Genomic DNA, 19,105 nt, shown 5'->3' with positions numbered 1-19,105 from the left:
ACCCTTATAACCCGCTCATGAGCTCCCACTGTATGATTATGATGGCCGCATATCACACCTTATCTTACTTCCTGGACGTATGCAAAATCCTATCCGTAGGGTGCATACGCTGTGTGAAAGCAAACAGAGCTTATCTCTAAGATCCCCATTCTTGCCTATGCATTCCAATCCGCTCTTCTGAGTCTTAGATTTGGGTTTTAGATTACTCTCCCAAGTATGCCTAAATGATGAATGATCCGCTCATAGGACAAGGTAACTGCATGAACTTGGCTAACGTAAAATTATTCCTATCTCTAGTGAACAATGCTTACATTGCTTAATGTGACCAACCACTTACCCTCCCAGGCAGTTAGTTGTTGCTGACTTCACTCATAGACAAGTGTTGCGTTAGCTTCACACTAATCAAATAAGGTTTCCTCACACACTCACGCAATGCACACCTTCTGGGGGTTTGCTACATGCTTCATATCCCTAATCCACATGACTAAGTATGCGATACTCAAGAAATCTCACTAAGTGATGCAATGAAGGTAAAGATGCTAAGTAAAGAAGATGGAGAGGGAGTCGAAGGAAATATAGAAACGTATTGCACACAAAATGTATTAATTCCTTAATTCCAAAATGTAGTACAATACAATATAAGAAAAGAAAGGAAAATGAAATGACCGACTGGAAGCAAAGACTTGCTTCCAGCAGATGTGCGTCAAGGCTGCCGGTGGTGCCATGGATAGGCGGTGGAGCTGACTCTCTCGAGATCTAGCTTCCGTCGAAGGCTCCGGTTGTCACTCGGAATGGATGAAGGAGGTGAAGAACTCTCAAGCGTCTTCTCACGCATTTTATCTAGATCACAAGAATCCGCCCTGGGCGAACCTCAGGTGAAAACCTTGGATAACTTAAATTTCTGCTCATCGGCTTCTTTATATACAGCTTGGATTGCCGACAGCATTAATGGATTGCTTTGATTCTGACATTCGATTTGTTTAGTCCTTTTTGAACCTCTGCCGCTAACGGCATGGTAGGTGAAATGTCAACATCAGATTTTGATTTTCTCAAGGTAGATGCATTGATGCGTTCATTCCACCAATATTTACTTCACATTTTGATTTTACTCAGTTGCATATTTTGTTTGTTTTACCACAAACCAATAAACTCAAAATCCCTGGTTATCTGTATGTAACTCAAGCATGTATGTGGTGACATACAAGTGGATCATGTCTTGAGTGATAACCAAAATGGTCTGTGGTATATAGATATAGGAGGGAAACCTTATTCTAGTAACGCTATGGATGCGGCCCGCTTTGTAGAATGGTCACAAGTGTTGTGACTTGTCACAGATGGTCTGATCCTGATCATTTGTGTTGGGTACCTGTGAGCGGGGGTGTCCTATACAAAGAGTTTGTATAAAACCTAACCACGAAGTGTTAACGTCTCGTTATGTAACACCGTTCATGACAGAGACTTCACTTCACTAGGATGACCATAGGTAACATAACCTCAATCCTGAGTGGGTTGGGAACTCTTACCATTGAGGACAGTCCTTTGATTTGTATGAGTGTGAGTGGCCAGGTTGCCGATTTAAACCTACTATTTTGGCAATCCGTTTGATTTGGGAGTTGGGAACTCAGCTACCCAAGATGGAATTCACTCATTCCCCGAGGCAGGGGTAAGTAGATAGATAGCTCCCTTACGGGCTAATTCCGGGCTTGAACGATGTGGCACCACACATTTTTTCTTGGCCCGAGAGGTGTTCACACATACTTGGACTATGTTATATTGTTCATTAGAGGAATCAGTGGTACTTAAGGAGTGAGATGTAACTATAGGGGCAAAATGGTAATTTGGCCCAGCTGTACTTACGAGCATCTGTGAAGGGTCATCGTACTCATTATTGGTTATATCCGATGGATACATAAATATATCTGTGGTGAGAAGAGTTCAGCTGTTGGTCTTTAGTGGAATGCCTGACAGTTAACAGATGGTGGATCTTGTGGCTTAAGAGTTTAGTCAGCTATTCACGAACTGTTGGAGCTTCGAGCTACAGGTCCATTGGGTCCCTTAGGTAGCTTGGATAATGTTGAGAATCAGTGTTTGGGTTATTTTGAAATGTTCAAATTGACAAGAGGAAGTTCGATTATATATGATATAATTGGACTGGTTCATTATATATGATATAATTGGCTAAATGTTTGAGATACATTATTTTGGAGGAAATTAGATATAAATATGATTTATATCAAGTAGAGGAGAAATTACTATAGTAGATATGTGATATCAAACTATAGGATAAAAATATAATATAATTATATTAATTAATAATTTAATTGGTTAATTATATGATAATTAACCTAAAATCTCTCTCGGACGTGCATTAGTGGGAAATCAACGTCGGTTATTGTAACCAAAGAATAAAAAAGAGATTTTGTTTCATTTTTAAAAGTTCGAAAAAAGATCGGAAGGTTTTTTCATTGGTGTGGAAACGTAAACGGTCGCTTAAAATTGAGAGCCTATACGATAGTCGCTCAATGCCTAAACGATCGCATACCCCACGCCTAAACGATCACCTACCTAGCGCCTAAACGATCGCAAACTAAGTCCTAAACGATCGGTTAGCTTTCCTAAACGATCGTATAGTGTGTCGTGTTTTCTAAACGATCGCCTACTTTTTTCTAAACGATCGTTCAATAAAATCTACATGAACATGTAGTTTCTTCTAAGCAATAAGCATCTTGCTATGCGATAGCTTCATATTCTCTCCCACTTACTTATTGCCTACACGATTAGTTCTTCTTTCTACCTTTACCAAACTCACCGAAGACCATGCTTTGGGTTATCACTCCAAGAATACCTAAGGCTCCTTTCTGGTGGTGTCGTCCCCGCTGCGTTCGTGTGTTTGCAGTTGTTCGTGCTGTTGTAGTCGACACATCTATTAGGCGTTGGTTGATCGGGTAGAGGTCTTCCGTTGTATTGAGTTTCATAGTTTGAAGAGCGTCTTCAACTGGTATGTGAACTCTCTCCCTTGTTATTTTTTTGTTCAAAGCATGCCATTAATTATTGTTTGTTTGCATAACTGTGCGTTTGAATGTATATGGTGTATTTTGGTCACGGTGAAATTGGAACGATCCAAACGTGCTCATGGAACTCTTCAATAAAAGATCTTTCACTAATGACTCTACCTCTAAACAAAAAATCCATCCCCTGAAAATGGATTTTCAAAAGAAAACTAGCTAATAACAACTCAGAGAGGATAAAGTTCAAAGCCAGGCTAGTTGCCAAGGGCTTTAGGCAGAAAGAAAGGTTGGACTACACTGACATTTTCTCACCAGTAGTCAAACATACTTCAATCAGATTGCTACTTGCAATAGTGGCATGTGAGAACTATGAACTTGAACAGATGGATGTAGCTATAGCTTTCCTACATGGAAAGTTAAATCATGAAATCTATATGGATCAACATAGGGGTTTTGAACTGGCAGGTAAAGAAAATCTAGTCTGTAAATTAAATAGGTCCTTTTATGGCCTCAAACACGCTCCTATATGCTGGTATAAACGGTTTGATGATTACATGAACAAGATCAACTTCATCAGAAGTCAGTATGATGCTTGTGTGTTCTTTAGAAAATCTAAAGATGGAAGCCCGATCTATCTACTACTCTATCTAGATGATATGCTTATTGTAGGGAGAGATATTGGAGAAGTAAATCAGATTAAAGAACAACTAAGTTCTGAATTTGAGATGAAAGACCTAGGACCAGTTAAAAGAATCTTAGGTATGATCATTGAGAGAAGAAGACCCCAAGGAGAACTCTTTGTCTCCCAAAGTGGCTACACTAAAAGAATCCTAACTAAGTTCAACATGCTGAATGCCAAGTCAGTTGGCACACCCTTGGCATAACACTTCAAGCTATCAGCTAAAGACTCACCTAAACTTGAAAATAGAAGTTAGGTAGAAGGAAAGGCTCTGGTGAGGCTTCTTTCTCTCTCTCAAAACACTTGAATATGAAAAACTCTCAACCTTTTCTAATCCTTCTTTTGTTCTTGACATATTCACAGATAATGAAGGAGATTTTCGAGCATGCAATGGAATAAAGAGAAAGAGGAAGAAGTGATCTACACAGTGATGTACGTGGTTTGACAAGGAGGTGCCTACATCCACGAGAAGGGAGCTGATTCTTTTATTGAAGACTACAAAAATGATAAGTGTTCTTTCTTCTTTATAGATCTTATACAAAAACTGAAGTAAAAGTTGTAAAATGATTTGAATGTAACATATATATATATATATATATATATATATATAAATCTATTATATGTTTGTTAATAGTCTGAATGAAGAAAAAAATAGCCGTTAATATTATATCTTCAAATCTCCACGTTAATCTCAACTTAGTAGTATTCTTCCTTCCAAATCTGACTAGTTTTTACCCGTTTTCAGGCAACATAAAGCCGATCTATTCGATACACTTAGTGAGCTTGAGCTTCGAGACAATTTTGGTAAGCATGTCAGCTGCGTTCTCCAAGGTATGGGACCTTTAGAACTTCGATTTCTCCTTGTTTAATCCTGTCTCTAACGAAATGGAAGTTTATATCTATATGTTCAATCCTGTCTCTGACGAAATGGGACCTTTAACTACTGTTTGTTTGATGCCAAAGTCTTCCATCAAGCCCTTTAACCGCAATGCTTCTTTTATAGCTTCTGAAAGTGCTATGTACTTTGCTTCAGTAGTTGATAGGGCTGTAATCAATTGTAAATTGGCCTTTCAGCTTAGTAGATTAGGTCTATATAGGAAAAGATAGTCTGTCAGTGATCTTATTTTGTCTTGATCCCTTGCAAAGTATTAATCAACAAACCCATGTAGCTCAAGTTCTGTTTCTTGAACACTTTGGTATATTAGCTTAGACTGTTTAGACTAGATTAGATACCTAAGTATCCATTTGGTAGCTTCCCAATGTCTTCTTCTAGGGTTTGACATGTACATGCTGACTAGACTTGCACAATAGGCTAGATCAGGCCTAGTAGAGATCATAAGATACATCAAGCTGTCTACTACTTGACTATAGGGAACCAATTGCATCTAATTTAGGTGTTCCAAGTCAGTTTCCTTAGGTGAATTAGCTGAGGATAGTTTAAAATGATGAGCAATAGGTATAGTTACAGGTTTTGCATTAGTCATATGAATATTCTAATGATTGATGCGTTGATTTATCATGTGATGTAAGGATGTGTGGATGCGATGATCATGCAAGTTTTCCTAACAAAGCCTAAGTATAAGCCTTCTTACGGTCTTGGTAAGCCCAGGGTCGAACACAGGAATTACTAAATAGATATGCGACGGACTCTCTGATCTTATTGCGATGGTGATTAAGAAGTAGATGGTGATTTAACTTAGATTTTCTAATGCGATGGAATTAAATGCACATCGATGAAATGGTGGTATTATAACAAGTATGCGATGAAGGGGTTGAGAAGTAGTTTAGCTAGCATTTTCTTAAGATTTTGTACAAGTCATGCGATCATGCTATACACAAATATTAAGCACTACATTTCTCAATGCATGATGCCACATTTCCTATTTCTAGGATGCAAGCAATGATGGAAAACAAGACATACGCAGCGGAATAAGGATCTAATTACACTCTTATTGCTTTTAATTAAAAGGAAATTAGCATGCAAATGAAGGAAAAAAAGTAAATAAATAGGGATAGAATTCAATCTTTGTAGCTCCTGAAAAACGCTTTTTCCCGCTGAATCTCGACCCGAACTCTTCCAGACCACCACTAGAGCTGACCTACTATCCTCTGGACTCAGAATCGGGTTATAGGACCCAATGGATGAAGAAAACGAAAGAGAGAAAGAGATGGAAAAAGAAGATAGATTTTGGGTTAGGTTTGGGTTATTATTTTTCAGCCCAATTTTGAAAACTATTTTGGCAAAAGTGGCAAATTTTTTTTTGTCCAAATTGAAAGCCCAATTTTATAGAAAAAAGTCATGCAACAATTGTATGATATCAATTCATAAAAACCCAACACCTAAAATCCACTATCTAAGTGGGCTTAATGTCTCCACTAAAAGCCAACACCTAGCCCACTATCTTGTTAGTGAAATTATCCAACAAAAGTTTGCATTTTCTCATTAACCTTAGTCAAAGGCCAAAATAGTCATTTTGTCAAAGTCAAACTTTGACCAAAAGGTCAACATTTTGACTTTTTATGATTTTTTCCGTGTTGACTGATTTTGACCTCTCGAGCATGAATCCGCATTCATTTTCTCAAAATTCAAATCACATTTGAATATAAGGTCGGTCAAAGTTTGACTTTTCAAAATCAAAAGTCAACTCTTTGACTTTTTACATCTTTGACCATTTCCATTATTTCCGAACTTTCGAATATGAACGTATTCATATTCTTGATATTTAAATCACATTTAAATATTAAAGTTGTATCTCTAAACTGAAAAACCGACCATTATATCACATATACTTGTCAATTTCTCTCTCTTCACCTAATTCGAACAATTCGAATTATTCTATCATATCGTTCTAAGTTTCTTCCATATGAGCCAGTAGAGGAACCTAATGGACCTATAGATCATGGGCTCCAACGATCCAAGATTAACTAGCTAAACTCTTTAGACAAAGCTAATCAACATTCGTTAACTAACGGGTCATTCAATTATAGTTTGTAGTTGCACTCCCCTCATTATAGATATATTTGTGTCCATTTGATATAACCATGATTAGTAAGCTAATCCTTCACAGGTTGTTCGTCATCTCGGCTGCGTTATAAAAACCATTTTACCCCCAAGACAACATTTTGTTCCTTAAGTTCTACTGATCCTATAATGAACAATTGGTTTAAGGTCCAACCTATAAACTGAACCCCTCTTGGGCCAAGGAGAGGATGGGGTCTCTTGTTCAAGACCTGGATTCAGTACTAAAGTGAACAACCTATCTACTATCCTTATAACGGGTAGGAGTGAATTTCGTCTTGCATCTTATGTTCCCAGTTATCCACCTGATTTTACCCCTGAAATGGGAGGCTTATTGGGCCAGCGATAATGAGCTGCCCTCACCTATGTAGATCTAAGGATAATTTCGAGTGAACAGGAGTTCATAGTTAGCTCAGGATTAAGATTAAGTTACCTAGGTCATCAATTAATGAAATAGTCAGTTTTATACATAAAACGACATTTATAACGTAAAAAGTGACTATTTCATGGTTTAGTCTTATGTAAACTCTTTACATAGGATGCCCCTACTTTCATGTCTCCACATGAACGATTCAGGATCACATCGTTTGTACTAACTACAAAGTAGGCCACATCCATAGTGTCCCCAAAACAAGGCGCCCAACCTTATTCATATACTATAGACCATTTTGGCTATATATTTGAACTTGATCCACATTTATGTCACTACATAAAGTTAAAACTACATTAAATAGCCTCAAGACCTTAGTTTATTGGATTTAAGATTACAATTTCAAGAACAATTTTATCGAAAAACAAAACAGAATATGTTTATTAATTTACAAACTACGAGTTTTAGGATATAAAATCCAACATGCAATGTGTATGGAATGTAGCAGATAGAACTTATTTCTAATTCTCTACTCTTGCTTATGCGATCTAATCCGACTTTCTCAAGCCTAGATTCTGTCATTAGACTACTCTCTCAAGTACTCCAAATGATGAATGAAGCATACATAAGACAAAATGATCACATAAAGTGCCTAGCTTAAGTCATGCCAGCTAAGTACTTCTTAACCCATTCACAAATTTAGTTACTCATGCATGGTGTGAAGAGACTGAACATGAATTGAAATGAAGTTTCCATTTTTGCAAAAAAAGTTTTTGAGTAAAAATAAATAAATGGTGTAAGAAGTATCAAGCCAGGAAAGTAATGTCTTGCTTCCTCTAGCTTTTTACACTACTCTTATCACTTCAACTCTTTCCCGAATTATAGAATCTTGCTCTCGCAAGGGTTGGGTGTCTCTCCTACGTGCTATCTCTGGAAATCTCTCAACCTCGCAAGGGTTGGGTGTCTCTTCTAAGTGTTTGAGCTACGTGCTATCTCGCAACAAATTAATTTTTTTTCTCAAGAATTCCCTTTGCTCGACGTGCTCTCTGGTTTGGTAGCATTAGGTATTTATAGACTTCTAGACAAAGTAGTTCTTCTCTCTAATGATTGCATGGATGGGCAACATTAATTTCCATACCCTGTTGCACCGTCTGATAGTCATCGGAAGTTCAATGTATTTGCAACGGTATGGCCTTCAACTGCCGTCAACTGTATTTTCGAATTGATCGTTATCAGCTTTACGTCCCATCATGTTTCATTATATTAGGCTACCGCCTTTATGTAAAGTCATCTTGCGATCATCTTTTAGGTACCCTTGGATCGCAAACTCAAACAGGCCATCGCATTGTGCCCTTGGATCGCAAACTCAAGCGCACCATCGCATTGTACCTGCACAGAATGACGCAATTTAACTGCTTTTATGCGATGAGCGTTAGCGTTTGCAATTTTCTTGTTTGGCGCATTCAATCGTAATATTGCCTATTTTACCATCGATTTCTCCCATTGTTTTAATAAATTGAGCTTTAATAACTTGTATTTCTACTAGTTATCAATGATCTTCTCACAGTAATTGCTTTGATTAATGTTAAGTCTAAAGGAACCCATGTCTCTATTAATTTCAATCCCAAGGATCTTCTTAGACTAACCCATATTCTTCATGTCAAACTCTCTCTTTAAGAGATCTTTGGCATGACTTAAATCTTCTTTAGAACTCCCAGCTAGCAACATATCATTCACATAAAGAAGTAAGTATACCTTGTTCTTATAGGTGGTTGAGTTTACATATGTACAAATGTCATAGGTGCACTTGTGAAACCCAATACTCTCAATATAGTCATTAAATATTTTGTACCAGCATCTAGGAGACTGCTTAAGTCCATAGATAGACTTATTTAAAAGATAGTAGAGGTCCTCATTCCCTTTTCTTCAAAACCCTTTGGTTGAACCATGTAAATATTTTCATCTAGGTGGCTATGTAGGAAAGTTGTCTTTACATCTAGTTGGTCTAATTCAAGGTTATATTGAGCAACTAGTGATAACAAGAGTCTGATTGAGGTTTGCTTTACTACAAGTGAAAAAATCTCAGAATAGTCAATACCTTCCCTCTGTGTGAATCCCACTAGCCACTAATCTTGCCTTATATCTAGGCTTTTCTTCTTTAGAAGTGCCCTCCGTTAGTTTATAGATCCATTTAGATACTTTTGGCTTGCATCCTTTATTAAGAAAAGCTAGGGTCCAAGTGTTATTAACACTTAGTGATTGCATTTCTTTACACATAGCTTCAATCCAATTCCTAGCATCAGGGCAGCTTACTGCCTCTTCAAAGTTAGTTGGTTCTTGGTCATTTTGAGCTATAGTAGCATTTAAAACTAGGTTCATATAGTTTGTTTCAGTATACCTAACTGGAAGAACAATCACCCTTCTTTGTCTGTCCCTTGCTAATGAGTATTGACTCAAATCAGGTTGAGCTTCAGTATGTTCTATTAGCTCTCCTATAGTTTCCTCTTCCTCTTCTGAATCATTAGGAAAATTCTGACTAGTGGACTTATCTTTAGGTGCCTCCACCTCAATTCTAGTGGTAGGGTTCTTAGGTATCTCAATTGTAGTCTTTTCCTTTTGCATGAACATTTCATTTTCTCTAAAAATGACATCCCTGTTGATCACAAATCTTTTCTCAACAAAATTCCACATTTTAAAGCCCTTTACACCTTCAGTGAACCCTATAAACATACAATTCATAGCCTAGACTTAAGTTTTCCTTGATTTTGATGTATATATCAAACACATCCAAATACCCTTAGGTTGTCAAGGTTAGGAGGATGTTCAGACCATTTTTCTTCAGGAGTTAAGAAGATTAGGGATGTGTATGGGCAACTATTTAAGATGTACACTGTATAACTTGCAGCTTTAGCCCTGTACTTTTCACTAAGAATGGCATTTGAGAGTAAGCATTTGACCCTTTCCATAATAGTCCTATTAAGGCTCTCTGCTACCCCATTCTGTTGGGGTGTATATATGACTGTCCTATGCCTAGTTATGCCTGTTTCCTTAAAAAATTTGTTAAATTCTTCACTACAAAATTCCAACCCATTGTCTGTTCTTAGGTATTTAATTTTCTTAGAGGTTTGCTTCTCAATCATGAGTTTCCATTATTTAAATTTGTCAAACACTTGGTCTTTTAATTTAAGATAGAAAACCCAATTTTTCCTTGAGAAGTCATCTATAAAAGAAAGTAAATACCTTGAGCCACTTAGGCTAGGTGTTGGAGTTGGTCCCCATAGATCTGAGTGGATGTAGTCAAGAATAGCTTTTGTTGAATTTTGTGCTTTGGTAAAGCTATGTCTGGTTGCTTTCCCCAAAACACTATGTTCACAAAAGGTTAGCTTGTCTGAAATTCCCTTAGATAGAATTACATGCTTAGACAACACTTCCAACCTTTTAGCACTAATATGAGACAGCCTTTTGTGCCCTATGTCAGCTTTTGTCATATCATTTGTAGTGGCAACATATACCCCTATCATCATCTCAACACCTCTAACCACAAACAACAAGGAGATTAAATTTTGCTTGAGTCTTTTAGAACCTCAAGAGTTCTACCCTTACCCCTGTACTCACACCCAACTGCATCAAGCATTCTTAAGGAGATTAAATTTTTCTTGAGGAGTGGAGCATGCCTAACATTTCTGAGTAGTTTAACAGTCCCATCCTTGAGTTTCATAGAGATAGAGCCAATACCTTCAATTTTACAATCTTGGTTGTTCCCCATGGAAACCATTTCTCCATCAATTTCTTTGTAAGTGTTAAACCAGGGTCTCATAGGTGTTACGTGATAGGTGCATCCTGAATCCAAGACTCAATCATGTTTCCCAAGGGGGTTAACACGATTGGCCTTGTCAAGTGCTGAGGCTAATGCATCAAAGTAGATGTAGGAACCTTCTACAACAGAGGCTTCAGACTGCTTGCCTTTAGACTCTTTTTCTTGCTCTTGATTCTTTCTTTTGAGAATGAAATAGTCTTTGATCAAATGCCTCTTCTTTTTGCAATATTTGCATTTTACTTTATGTTTTTGCTTGTTTTCATCTGAATGTTATTGTTTTCTGTCCTTTGACTGATTTGGTTTGAAATTTCCCTTCAGAAACAACCTTTCACCACTTGGTTGTTCCTTTATAAAACAAATGAAAATTATAAAACTCTAACCACAACTAGAACTAACATGTAGTAATTGTGGAAGTAAGAGATCGATCCGAAGAGAACTACAATTAATTGGCCTAAAAATAGATTCTACTTGAATTATGTTTATTCGAGATTATCCTTTAATCTTCATGGTGATAATGGCTCAACATCAACCATGGGAAACATGATTGGGTCTTGGATTCAAGATGCACCTACCACATGACTATCAAGTATTTGTTAACTCTTTAGACCAAATTAATCAGTATTTGTTAACATGGTTAAATCATATGGACACAAATATATGTACAGTGAGGAGAGTGCAACTATCAAGTTATAGTGTGATTTGATAGTTAACAAATACTGATTAATTTGGTCTAAAGAGTTTTAGCCAATTAATCTTAATCGTTGGAGCTCATGATCTGTAGGTCCATAAGGTCCCTCTACTAGCTCGTAAAACATGAACACTTTGAATTATTAAATTGAGTGAATTTGGAATGATATCAATTTGAAATGTTCAAATTGAAATTAGGGTTTGAATTTAGATAAGTTCAAATTCAAATTAGGGTTTGTACAAATTATATTTGATATAATTAGTTAAACGTTTAATTTATTGAAATTAAACGAAATTGGAGAGTTTATAATATTTTAATATTAATTGCATGAATAGGATTCATATTTGAAATTTAATGTGTGATTAATTTGACATTTGATATTAAATTAATTAATTAAGTAAATATGTTTAATTAATTAAAATTTGAATTAATTTCCAATTTTAAATTCAAATTAAGAAATTTAATTTTGATATTTGATTAATTATGAATTAATTAAATCAATTTTTGATTAATTTTTTAATTAAATTCTTGAAAAGAAAACTTGGAAAAATGGATTATATGGGTTTTGCCCACAAACATCTCAAGCAGGAGGTGTTCTTCCAACAATCACATACAAATCCCATTAAGTGTGTGAGATGTTGCTTGCATGTATTCAATGATTAAAAGTTGAAGAGATGTTGCTTGCATGTATTCACTGATTAAAAGCACTAAATTTTGAAGGAGGAGATAGAGATTGCAACTGAAAAACCTATTTCCAGTTCTGCTTCTTCCTCTCAAAACCTAGTTTTTCACTTCACAAATTCACTCAATTTTGAGTTCCACCACTAACATTCAAGGCTGAGAATAGCAAAGAAGATCTCTTGGTGGTTCACTGTTAATTTGGACTGATTTGGAGTGAAAAACAACTTGGATTTGGGAGATATTATCAAAGGTATGTTCTTCTTGAAACCCTCTTTAGTTTTTCTGTTGAAACATGTTTTAGAACTCAAATTAAATGTAATTAGAGTGCTTATTGATTTTTTTTTGCTTTCGTTGCATGCTTGTGTATTCTATCAGTTGTAGCTTTTCACCTGCTTGTGATCCACTTGCTCCAACGAGCTCACCCCGAAGATGTGCTTCTTGATCTTGGAAGACATCTCAACGTAGAAGGTGATGGACTTTTTCCCAAAGAAGAGAAGAGGCCCTCGTGCTAAAGACCAGCGACAATGGCCAAGCAGATGGTATCCTCTAAGCACCCTTTAGTCTTCAATACGTTGGCTTTGAAGCATGTGATATAGTCTCACAACGCCTTGCCCTATTGTCGTCGCATCGGGAACAAGTGGGTGGATGGATAGAAGGCTTTGTGATCTTCGATATCAAGCTGAAGTTGAGCCGGTGAAGTATACATGGAAGGTACAACAGTGGCTAGCTTTCAACACCCCATGCAACTCCATTTTTAAGCGATACATCTCGACATTCTCAATCGAATTGGTGCTTCCATCATACTCAATGATGGTGGAGAGCTTGAAGTGCTCAAGGAGCTTTTTCTCCATGATGACATTGGTGAAAAGGGCACTGTTTTTTCTCAGCAACTCCTTGGCAAGCTCCACGTGCCCTAGTGGTGCATCACATTTTTTGGTTGTTTAGGCCTCTACTTCTCTTAGAATTTCTAACTTCAACTTCTTATAGTCAGATACTTCTATCTTGATCTAGTCAATCGATTTACTGAACTAGTCGATTGGGGATTGAGTGGTGCAGTCTTCTTCCAATACTGTTAGGCAGTGATCTTGTTGCTTAGAAACTCGTAGGTCAATTCTCTCTAACCAACTTGTAGTGTTGGGGGACGGGACCAACCATAACCCCTTGGGCATTGTCTTGCACAAGCTCGAGGAGAAGGTTGGCTCGATATTCTAGGCCTTGGCCTTTCCCTTCTTTAGATGCACACGAGGGTTAGGTCGATTGCTTCCTTTTCACTATGGTGGTAGAAAGCGGCACTCGTCATGGCTTAAAGCTAGCAATATCCATTAGGCCATTGCTGCCTGGAATCTGGAGAAGACATTGGAGGCTGGATTGGCTCACCGAGCCCTTGTTAGAGTTCTGCACAACATTGCACCTTCCACAGTAATGTTATGGTCAGGTGTTCCTATCATACAATGGTACCTTTTCCTATGGGTTCGATTCTTCATCACCCAGCTCAAATCTTCTTGCATCGAGCTCCAAGCCACATGGGTTCTCTTCCTCTTTGTCTGAGTTCTCCCCTTCAAGTGCAGGTCTTCGAGCCATTGGAAAAGTTGGATCCAATTCGACAACACACTCGTTGAGTCTGGTCAGTTGTGACCGACCTCTATAGCTTTGGATCGACTATTGTAAAAAATTATCGCACCCACAGACAACACTCGAATATCGTCGTGTTCGTTGTTGTTGCGAGCCCTTAACCTTCGACCTTATTCTTCTAAATTGGTCTCACTTTCTACGTAGGAGATCATTGTACCGGTGTGGAGTCGAGTTTATCACACTCTGATGACTATGTTAATATAGAAAGTATAGTTTTGGTAATCAAGAAGTAAGGCTAGAGTTCTTCTTTGAAGATTACTTATTCCATTTAAGGCTATTGAATGGGACTGTTTATAATGTCTTTCCTCTTACAGTCGCCTGCGTGTTACATGTAACTTTGGTGATGAAGGCCGTTTCCGACGCTCAAGGTTGCAAGGTGTGCTCAGTAATTTTTTTTATTGGTATCGGCTCGACTGGTCAACTCAAATCCCAAGGATGTAAATCTTTCTTTTTTTGGGACACATGTTTTCCTATGGCTCCTCTTGGTATCCGTTGGCCTTGGGCCTACCTCTGGGCTCGAGGTCTTGCCTTGGGCAACCTTCAACAAAAACTGTAGAAATTTTAATAAGATGTTTCTAAATTAAGAAGATTTCTCACCTAATATCTAGAATTTTAACAAAATGAAGGAAATCATATCTTTTGTTAGGTTGTATGTCCTGAAATTCGTGGTTTGTAAAAACTAAACATATTCTATTTACAATAAAGATGCTATTGAGGTTTTTAGAAAGTTATTATTGAATATGTAAATTTCACTTTTTAAACCTAAAATCAATAAACTAAGAATCCCCTGGCTATAATATTAATACTTGGACTTTATGTGGAGACATAAAAGTGGATCAAGTTCAAGTAGTAGCCAAAATAGTCTATAAGGATAAGGTTGGGTACCTTATCTTGGGGACACTATGAATGTGACCCACTTTGTAATTATTAAGGGCATCCTATGCAAAAGACACATAAGATCAGACCACGAAATAATTACTTTTATTTTATCACTATTTATTGTTAAAATTGACCATTTCAATTCGATGACATAAGGTAACTTGATCTTAATCCTGAGCTGACTATGAACTCCTGTTTATTCGAGATTATCTTTTAATCTACATGGTGAGAGTGGCTCAATATCACCGACTCAATAAGCCTCCATTTTAGGGGTAAGACTGGGTAGGGGACATAGTCCAACAAGACGAAATTCACTCTTACTCATTTCAGGGCTAGCAGATAGGTTGTTTTTTTAAGTACTGACTCTTAGTCTTGAACAAGAGGGTCTCACCCTCTCTTTGGTTTGAGAGAGACTCAGTTTAGTGGTTAGACCACAAACCAATTGTTCATTAGTGGATTAGTGGAGATGGAAAGAGCAAGATGTACTTACAAGGGTAAAATGGTATTTTAGACCCAAATGTAATTACGACCAGCCTGTGAAGGATTGACTTACTAATCATGGTTAAATCAAGTAGACAGAAATATATCTACAGTGGGGAGAGTGCAGCTGCTGGTCTTTAGTTGACTATTCCGGTAGTTATCGAATGTTGGTTAATTGGGCTAATGAGATTAGCTGGTTAATCTCAGATCGTTGAAGCTCATGATCTATAGGTCCATTAGGTTCCCCTACTAGCTCATATCGGACTAAATCTTGGAACAGTATATTGACAGAAAATGAAATGTTCAAATTCGATTTTAGGGAATTAAAGTATTTAAGTTTGTACGATATAATTAAACGTTTAATTATCGAATGCAACATAATTGGAGAGTTGGAATTTTTTAAATGTTATTTAAATATTGTATACATGAATCGGGATTCATGTTTGGGATAGGTGATTCATGTTTGGGATAGGTGTTGTACTAAGTTAATATTTTGATATTAATTTAAAGTAATTAAATTATTTAATTAATTATTTAAAATACAATAATGAATTATCCATTACATTAAAAATTCAAGGTTATTTCATGAGACTCGAACAATATTTAGTTNAATTATTATTTAAAATTAATTTTATATAAAATTAATTATTTTGAATTAATTTTAGTTAAAATTAAAACTAAGGAAAATTCATTTTAAAATTAATTTAAAATGGAAAGTGGGAAATTCTCATTTTTCCTATTTTCAATCTTGTTTGAACACCTATTTTTCCATTATAATTAAATTTGTTATGGTGTCAAATTTTAATGCATTTGAAACACATGTAAATGCTCTATAAATTGGAGGAAGTTTTAATGGTTAAAATTTCATGCAATTTTGGGAAAATTTGGACTAATTTTTGTTCTTCAAATTTTGACGCCAAAGTTCTCCAACTCTCAAAATCCCTCTAATTCTCATATAATTTGGTCCCACATTCTGTTCCAAGGTCGGAGAATAGCGGAGAAGACTCTTACGGTGGTCTACGAAGAGTTCGTATTTAGAAATTGTGCAACGATTTGGAGAATTTTTTAGTTCTTCAAAGGTTATGCTCCAAACCCTAAAATTCTACTTTTATGACCTTGAATGCTTAATTACTAAAATTAATAGAATTAGAGTACTTAAGATCCAAATTGCTTTCGTGTATTAATTGTTAAAACCATCATCTCTCGCATTGAATGAAAATGACCAAAAATTCTAATATGTTATTAAGTCGCATGAAATTTTAATCTTATGAAAAGACGCAACAAAATAAATAATAATGCTTTTAATAAACATATAGATGAATTTTACCTGAGGATAAATTGGTAAAAAGAAAATTGAGTTAAAACCTACTTATAAAATAAAATCTTTACATTTATAAAATACTGAATGTGAAACGGATTATCCGGGTTAATGTTGTTGGAAAATTCTTATGGGCCTACATGTCCATTAATTAATCGATTTTATTGTTACTTTTGCTATCTCAATTAATATACGGAGAGTTTAATAAATTACATCTTTGAAAATAATATGAACTATGGGGAAAAAAAAAACGTATATGTATTAATAACTATTCTAATTCTAATTCTAATTTGGAGATGAAATAGAATTAAATTTATTCTTTTTATCGAATTAATGGTCCCCAACTTCAGATAGCTATTACGATGTTTATTTAGATGCACTTCTACTTTTAAAGTTAATTCTCTTAAATTTAACATGAAATAAATCAATTTATTGCTTTAGAGTTCTTTAATATTTCCATCAAATATTTCTAAGATGACACTTAAAGCACGTTTAAGATACATTTGTAACTTTCGAAGGTGGATCATGTGCATTAACACCTATGAAACAAAGACACTGATACGGCTACACGATATGGATACGATCGGATATAACGATTCATTAATTTCTAAAAAACTAAGATACGGATACGTCTAAGGATGTGTCATTTTATTTATATATATATATTTCTAGAAAATGAGAATACTGATATGTTGAAGATACATTTTCTTTTTCTTTAAAAAAAATCTAGGATATAGATAAATTTAGCATACAAGTTGATAACAATAACACAAAATAGAATACAAACACTAAAATACAATACAAAAAAAAAAAAGCAACATCTAAGATGTTGAAGTACAATAATTAATAAAATGCAATAGAAAATAACTTATATTACAAAGAAGAAGAAGAAAATTAGAGGGAGAAGTATGAAAATAAACGAAATTGTTGAAGATATCCAAATAATTTATATTTTGGTGGATTTTGTGGGGACTCAAATATGAATATGGAGATTAGATGATCATGTGTTAGATATGTATCTAGGAAGTATCTGAAGTATCGGTATCTGATACGTGTTTAATACGGATTCTTTGTCTCACATAAAGTATCTGTGTTTCATAGGTTAACACACTGAAGTTTTTTTCTCGAGGTTGATAGTACAAACATTATGCCAGTTGAACTACGCTCTTATTGGCAAGACATACTAAAGTTCATAACATATTAAACAGATTTGATACGGTTTTGGGCCACTTTAAAGCTATTGTAGCACCATTGAAGATTTCCATTTTTTGTATTGATTGCCTTTTTTTATTCTTGTAGGCAGGCTAGACGTTTTAAGGTTATTTCAAACCGGTTGGTTTTAACACTTTGACATTTTAGGTAAAAAGCACTTACAGAACATTTACCTTTCAAAATGCTTGTGCATTTTGCTTTCCTTGTTATATTTTTAGGTTTACGTTTAAACTTTTTCTTTTCAGGTCCGTAGCATTGATATCTCAAAAGCTGCTTTTGTAAACATACGAAGGTGAAATAGGGATGCCTTTTAGATAAATTGTTTTATTTACATTGTAATTTTTTATTTATTTATCAATTGAGACGGTAGTGTAATAAATGTATTAGGTTGATGCAAAAATACAGATAAAAAATGCACCCAACTTTTAGGTGATGGCAACGGTAAATTTCTAAGAAGGAGAGAAACCTGCAAAGCAAAGAAAAATGACTATGATGTCAAAGTGGATGATGGTGAACTCCAGAATGAAGAAGAGGTTAGGAGTTCAAGTTTCAAATGCAGATCAAGTTCAAGCTATCTCATATAGAGTTATAATAATGTATTTATAGAGAGAATAACCTAAAGTTTACTTATTCTTCTTAGGATTAGGATGAGATGAATTTTTCCTTATCCTACCTAAGTTGGGATTAGATGAGATAGTTGCAAATATGGCAATCAGGCCCAAAGTATTTACAAATATAGCATAATGCAAAAGAATTTACACATACAACAATTTAGATTTAGCTCTCAGAATCTATCAGTGATAGATCATATTGCTAATATAAACCTATCGATGATAGGATCTATCATTAATAGGAGTTTACCAACTATGAGTTCATAACGGATAGATTTTCCATATTTGCAATTCTTTAAAAATGTTAATATACACTTAATTATTGGTCGTAAAAGTGCTATCCATTGCAATCACCTTTATATGTAATTAGATCAATGATTAGTTGGCACATAGACTTATTTGAAACCAAGTCTATTTTATATGATACTTATCTTCCCTTATATTTTCCTAAATTTTAACTTATTTTGTTAAGTTCCAATTTATAACTATTAACTAGATACTTGGACGTCAACTTGGAAGTATCATTTTAAAGAAGATGAAGAAAACAAAATTCTAACAAAATAACTCTGCCTTGCATTGGTTATCCATTAATACCGTGAAATTTAGACAAACTCACCATCAACTCCCAATGTAACATTGGAGAATTTAGATCTCATTTGATAACCATTTTATTTTTTATTTTTTTGTTTTTTAAAATTAAGCCTATAGATA

Source organism: Benincasa hispida, chromosome 10, assembly GCF_009727055.1.
Source record: "Benincasa hispida cultivar B227 chromosome 10, ASM972705v1, whole genome shotgun sequence".
Taxonomy (NCBI): domain Eukaryota; kingdom Viridiplantae; phylum Streptophyta; class Magnoliopsida; order Cucurbitales; family Cucurbitaceae; genus Benincasa; species Benincasa hispida.
The sequence above is the reverse complement of the archived record's forward strand: the minus strand, read 5'-3'. Positions refer to the sequence as shown.